The sequence below is a fragment of the Aythya marila genome, assembly GCF_965140915.1.
Source record: "Aythya marila genome assembly, chromosome: 5".
Lineage (NCBI taxonomy): Eukaryota > Metazoa > Chordata > Aves > Anseriformes > Anatidae > Aythya > Aythya marila.
Genome location: NC_139046.1, coordinates 34,916,232 through 34,922,911, shown reverse-complemented (window position 1 = coordinate 34,922,911; position 6,680 = coordinate 34,916,232). Strand labels below are relative to the sequence as shown.

The following is a 6,680-nucleotide window of genomic DNA, read 5'->3' as shown; positions in this document are numbered from 1 at the left end:
GCGCTACCTCGCCGCGGGGCCCGCTGGGAGATGGAGTCCGCGGGGGACCGACATCTTGGGGGCGGCTTGGTGGGGGGGGGTTCAGCGCCTTTTCCTGTCTGAAAAAATATAAATAAATAAATAAAACGTAAATAAATATTTCTGTTTTCTTTGCCTTATTTTCGTTCTCCACCCCCAGCTGGTGGCTCTCCTAGGCAGTGGGAGTCCCAGCAGGGTGGAAATAGCGCCCAGCAGGTGTGTGAGGGATAAAACCCAAGTGAAACTCTTGCATCCCTGCCATTTCTCTCAGAGCGAAGCTCTCATCCTTCTACTTCTTGAAGAGCCACCGAGGGGCCATTTCCAGGCCTTGGAGGCCCATCAACCATCTGGGTGCCGTCCTAGCCTGGGCCTGGCACTCTGAGAGGAAGGCCCAGCAAGGAGTGCCACCGTTCATTATAATTCTTGTCACCCCTTTTATTTATTTCTTATGGTAGTTACAGCTAACATGTGAGCCACCACGACTTATTTTAGTGGAAAGAGACCACAGGTCCAAAACTGAGGTGCATGACTGCCAAAAAATGGCAGACAGGCAGTGAGAAACCGGAGCTGTGGAAATGGCTGGTGGAGGCTGTGCAGGGCGTCGGAGCAAGAGGTCCCGCGGTGAGGCAGTAACCTCAGCCAGCCGCGGCCCTGCGAGGTTTTGGCTTGGGATACAGTATGGAAAGAGCAGGATGCTACATGGAACGCTAAGTCATCTTTCAATGGCTGCGTATTTAAGGAAGGTATATGACTTAGGTAACACACAGAAGTATTTTTGTAGTAATACAGTCAGCAGACCAACAATTTCCCTTTTTCCTCTAAAGGAGTTTTTGGATGGATGGATGGATGGATGGATGGATCAAGTGCTAGTGGCTGTCTCACTGGGGGAAGCTGTGCTCTTTCACTTCAGTAGGTTCACACGTCAACAGCCATAGAAAGGCGGCTCTGAAGTGCTTTGATATTTTGCTCCCTGGTTTGGTAGTCTACCAATAACTTCAAGAAGGAGGCAAATTACTTAACTGAATATCTGTGAGATAGCAGTGATAATGAATTTACATTTGTAAGGTGAAGTACCCTCATTTCAAAAAACTAAGTCAGCAGGTCCAACTACCACAAAAAAAAAAAAAAAAAAAGCATTCCTTAAGTTTCTAGCACTAGGAATAGACAAGGTCCTGTCAGAATTCAAGTATATTGCTGAAGTACTTTTATTCTACTAAGTATTTTTGCATAGCTAGGCATATATATGGTTTATCTGTTTCTATTCTATGCAGTTAAGTGATGTGAATGACTCAAGATTGGCATGGTGGCCGTCTTCCCTATTCCCTATCACACTGTTACAAAGATGTATTTTTATTCAGTACTTTGCAGATAAGAGTAAGCAAAAAGATTAAATAGACTGATGTCTGGAAGAATAAACTGTTGTGAGCCAAATGTCTTCAGAGTAAAAAATTTCTAGATAGTGCATATAATCAATACAGAAGAAGTAGAAACTTTTAAATCTCACAGTGCTATTCATAGGGAGCCAAGGAATCAAATCAATGAGAGTTTGGCTTCTAAGGGATCTTCCTCAAAGTGTCTATATTGAGACTGGTAATGTGAGAGATGGAGAGATTAGGTCCCACGAGGAAGAGAAGACAAAATGTAGTGAATAGTTTGGTAGTATTAAGGAAAGTACATTTGAAGACATTTACAATACTACGAAAAGTAAGAAGTTATATACGAAGTCACTTTGCACAACATTTTTAACAGTCTTTTAATGTCTAAATGCTGGAAGTAGATCAGGAAAACTACCAGAAGTAGAGCAGTGGACCAGAATTCTGTTCCACCCATAAAACATTTAAAATGTTGCACACTCTAGAAACAATCTGACCTTTGTACCCTAAAATTCTGCCTAGCCTGTTTGGAATGATTTCTCTCACTTGAAATGCAGAAAAACTTGCAGACACAAAAAAGGCCTCAAAATGTTGGGCTTAATTTGAAAGGCCACAGACTGGACTTTTCTTGACTGACTTGAGCATGAAACTTTGGAGACAGCAGTGAGTAACTAAATCAAGTTAACTGGGATCAGTGACTGGAAAGTAGTGTCTAAGTTTGATAACCAAAGAGTAAAAAGAAAGCACAGATAGGTTCAGGGACAGTTAATTCTAAAATTCAACAGCAGATGGAGTAGAGATGTGGAAGTAACTACTTTCACTGTATGTTTCTGATGTTATTCTTCCTTGATTAGGAAGGATAGCGGAAGCTAAAGTTCAAGACTTGCATAAGGAGAACAAATGCAAAATGGTCTCTTTGGCTAAACAGAACCAGATAAAGTTACATCAGGAAAGCTTTGGTGATTTTTCCTTTAAATAAAAGGGCTAGTTACCACAATATTAGTGACTCTAGATGTCGTGTTTCTTTTTTTTTTTTTTTTTTTTTTTTTTCCCAAGCAGGTAATAGTTTCAATCTGAGAGAACTGTGTAGAAACAGGAAACTCCGAAGATTCTTATTCTGCCTTTTCTCTTTTCCTTGTTTTTCCTCCAAGCTGCAAAATGAGTGTCATTTTTACCTACATAGGTATAAAGACTTATAAATTATTTGGAAGATTAATAGTAGTCAGTATTATTGAATCATAAAATGGCTCGGGTTGGAAGGGACCTTAAAGACCATCTAGTTCCAACCCCCTGCCATGAGCAGGGATGCCATGCACTACTAGTACTGTAGTTACTAAATTTGTATTAGTTGAAGGGACAAACGAAAGATTTCATCTTCTTTATATGGAGAAGTCAACAGTGTTTAACTTGAATGTTTTTCTTTCCAGTACAGGTGGCAGGGATTGTGTGCCATTAGACTCTGATCCTTTGAGCATTTTTCTTTTTATACAGTGTATGTAAACATTGGAAAATGTGGCATAGATAGCAAGATTTTCCTCCCCTAGCTGATCCAAAATATTCTAAACAGCTTTGTTCACATACGTCCATGTTGTGGTCTCTACTGCAACCATCTGCGAGACCACCTTTCTTCCACTCAGTTGCTTCCTTGTTCTGTTTGCAACGGCTTGCCACCATTGTGGCAACGGCAGTTACTCTCTTATATGTAACCTGTACGTATGGGGAGGGGGACCTGTATATTTTAAACATGTTTTTAATGTAATCTAAATGCTAGAAGTAGACTGGGGAAACTAGCAGCCATAGACCATGCCTAGACCCAGTTTCTATAAAGCACAGGTACGTGTATATATATATTTTTAACTGAGGATGTGGCTGCCTGAAGCACTGGCACTTCCTCTTTTTATTCTCTAAATCCTCACAAATTTTTCAGATGAGACAGAATCTTCCACAGATCTTTACATGTACCGACTGCTCTTTGTTTTAGCTTTTTATGCCGTTAACGCTCGCCCAGCTGCAGCACACACCCAGAGGGAGCCCCGCTGTGCTCTCCACCGGGCCGGGGCCTGCACCGTCCCCGTCACAGCCCGGGCGCAGGCAGCGGGGCCCGGCGGAGCTGCGAGATGGCGGCGGGGCCGCGGGGCGAGAGGAGCCGCGAGGCCCCCGCCACCGGCACCTGACCTCAAGATGGCGGAGCCCCGGGCTGCCCGCACCAAAGATGGCGGCCGCCCACACTCCCTTTGCCTCACGCTGCCCTTCTAGCCGCCGCTCTATGCCCTGGCTCCTTACTATCCAAGCGCGGGAGCTGGGAGGGGTAGGGGGCGCTGCGTCCCTCTCGTCTCTATGGTAGGGCGGCGCGGTGCACGCCGGGCCGCTGGCGGAAGGGGCGGCTCACGTGACCCCACGCAGCGCGGCGGCGGCTCGGCTCGGCGCGGCGCCTTCGCGGCCTAGCGGCGCCTCGGGGCCTCCCCGCGCGGCCCCCGGCGGCCTCCCCACGGCCCATCCCCGGCCCACGACCCCCGCACGGGCCGCGGCGGAGCTCCGGACGCGGCTCCCGGCCTGCAGCGAGCGACGGTGAGCGCCTGGGGGGGCGGCGGGAGCGGGCGGCGAGGCGGCGTGAGGCGAGGCGAGGCGCCCGGGCCGCCCGCTGAGGCGAGGAGGCCGCGCCGAGGCCGCACCGCTCCGCTGAGGCCGCGCTGTCGGGGCCGGGCCCGGCGGCCTCGGGGAGGCGCTGGCGGGGCCCTCCCGGGGCCCTCCCGCTTCCTCCGCCGCCCGGCAGCCCCGGGGAGCGCCCGCGGCTGCCCCCCGGCCGCCGCCGCCGCCTCGGCGGGGTGTTGTGCCCCCCTGCCGGGCCCCTCACCGGCTGCCGGGCGGCCTCGGCGTTCCGCGGGGATCCCGGCCTTCAACACGTGTCGGGGGGCGGCCGGCGCGCTGCAGGCGGCGTGAGCGGTGTTGGCGTGGCTTCCCCCTCATCTCCTTTTTCCTTTGTGGCCCGAGACTTTTGTCTGCCCGAAGGAAAATAGTTTTGTTGGATTCCATCTTTTGCTTTAACTAGAGGCCAGCGAGCACTGTGATCACGGCTAGCTTTTTATAATTTTTTCCTCTTTCTGTAGCCGGTTTTACACGGGCTTGTAGAAACTACAACCTAGAAGTGCTATAGTCCTCATTCAATTCCGATTGAAATATTTACTTACCGATTTTTATTTATTTATTCTTTATTTTTTTTCGGGGCAGGAAAGCGTTGCTCCAAGTGTTGCATCAGCATTTACAGAAGGTGGTCCAGAACAGACTAGAACAAGGAAGCACTTGCCAGTCTTACGGTGCCCATGAAGGAGCTGCCTCGTAGGTAGTGCTTCACGTTTCTCACTAATGTCTCTGGACATTCACTTAAATTTTGTTATGCCACAGCCTTGTTTGTGTTTTGAGAAGAGACAATAGCAAAGTTAGGGTGAAAAGCCTCTTATTTGACTGACTAGGCCTTTATATGCGCACAGAATTAGGAACAGAATCAAAGATCTTAAAGTTTTGGTACAAGTTCAGTAGAGCACTAGATAAGGAGTTTTCAGGCTGAAGCTTTGGTTTGGATAAGGAAGTTACTTTTTACTTGCTACATTTTAGTAGTTTGGGATGCAACTTGGTAGCACTTACTGAGCTTTCTAGATCACCTAAAAAAAACAGAGTTAAACATGTACTACTTCTGTTCAGAAGTATGTTTACAAAAATCTATATATTTTCTTCTCTCCACGTGGATATTGTGTTTTCTGATGCCTTGCTTAGCTTGCAGGCCATTTTGGAGAAAATTGTAGGGTGTTATATGTTATATAAAATTTCAGTGTAAAGGATCTATTAGCTTTAACTAAAAGAGACTTCTTCTAGGCACCTGTTTATTTTTTTATGAGATGCAGTAATGTCAGCAGTGTCTCCAAGGGGTGACTAACTGTAGGGTTAGTTTTACAGTGGAGTGGCTTAAAAGTCCATACACCATATGGAGACTGAGGTAAAAGCTCTGTGTGACAGTAATGACTTCAGTAGGTTGGTTTAGTGCTTATGTTTTCTCCAGTTGTTTCTGAAAATGTTTGTGTTGCTCAGCTGCACCTGTCTTGACACAAAATACAAAATTGTCATGAATTAGAGGCAATTATACCTAGGCAGCAAGAAAGAGTGAGCAGTAGGTATTCTAACCAAATGCAACAGCCTCATAAGACTTAACATGGAATACTCTCATCCTTAAAAAAGCATTAGAAACACTAACATTGTTTATTTTTTGAGTTTGCAGGTTTTTCTGTAGGGAAGTTACAGTGAAACATAGTAACGTGGGCATTCAAATCAAATGTCTTGGTGTAACATCTCTTTAACTGGGGTGCTACTAAACAACACAGTGTTACCTCCTCACAATAGGCACGGATTTTGTTAGTTATTTTGTACTCATCTAAAGACTAAGATTACAGCCAAAGCTACATTTTAGTTAACTTTTTAAAACATTTTTTGCTTAATGCTCCCTTATTTGAGGGACCAGCCTGTGTAGCTACTTTGTACAACTGTCTAGAATAACCATAATGATTTTCTTGTGCTGCAAAAGAATGGTATTAGGAAATGTAGGTGAGTTGCTTTCAGACAAATTGAAATCAAGCTAGGTCAGTCATGCAGTTGCTGCTATGATACGCCATGTATTTGGCCCTAAAATGCATTAAGTTTATGCATTAATCATAACTTTGTTCAGTTAATGGTACTTCAACAGTAAATATTGTCACTGCTCCATGAGGAACGTGATTGTTTTGAAAATCGTTAAAACATTTTGCAGATTTTTTAATAAATGTTATAATTTGTAAACACAGTTATAAATGCTAAGGAGATTAATTCTGTGGCTCGTAGGATGCTGCTCTGAGTAGGTGGTACAACTGTCAGTTTGAAATATGTTACTTTATTAAAAGGCACTGGTAACTAGTGTTCTGTATAACTTATCTTTTCATACCTATATTAAAAGAAAAAAGAGTAAATCAAAAATAGGCTGAAAGAATGCTATGGAATAGCTTTTAAAAACTGCTGTTCCAATGCAGTCATGCCAAACTGTCTTCTCAAATATTTACTCCCCTGGTATGGGGAGTTGTAGGAGTCAGAGATCATTCAGATCCATGGGGCAGCGGTGTCTGAACAGTGACTGTTTGATGGCACTGCTGAGCTGTGGGGGTTCCAGGCACTGGGGTCCTGCTGCCCTCAGGCCAGCCCCGGGCACTTGTTGAGTTTGGTGTCAGAGCTAGCACACGGCTGGTGCACGGAGCTCCGGCCCGGGGGATA

General features: G+C 45.8%; 1 protein-coding gene across 4 annotated transcripts in view; it reads left to right on the top strand.

The window, feature by feature from the left end:
- Positions 1-3,794: 3,794 nt before the first annotated feature.
- RBM25 (RNA binding motif protein 25) overlaps positions 3,795-6,680 on the top strand; it is a 32,640-nt gene continuing 29,754 nt past the window's right edge. For 2 of the 4 annotated variants that reach the window (XR_014317693.1, XM_082762673.1), the window contains exon 1: positions 3,795-3,959. The gene's annotated coding sequence lies outside the window, so the exon portion shown is untranslated. Of the gene's footprint in view, positions 3,960-4,619; positions 4,732-6,680 lie in introns of all 4 variants that reach the window. The other 2 variants (XM_082762674.1, XM_082762675.1) reach the window with 2 other exon arrangements.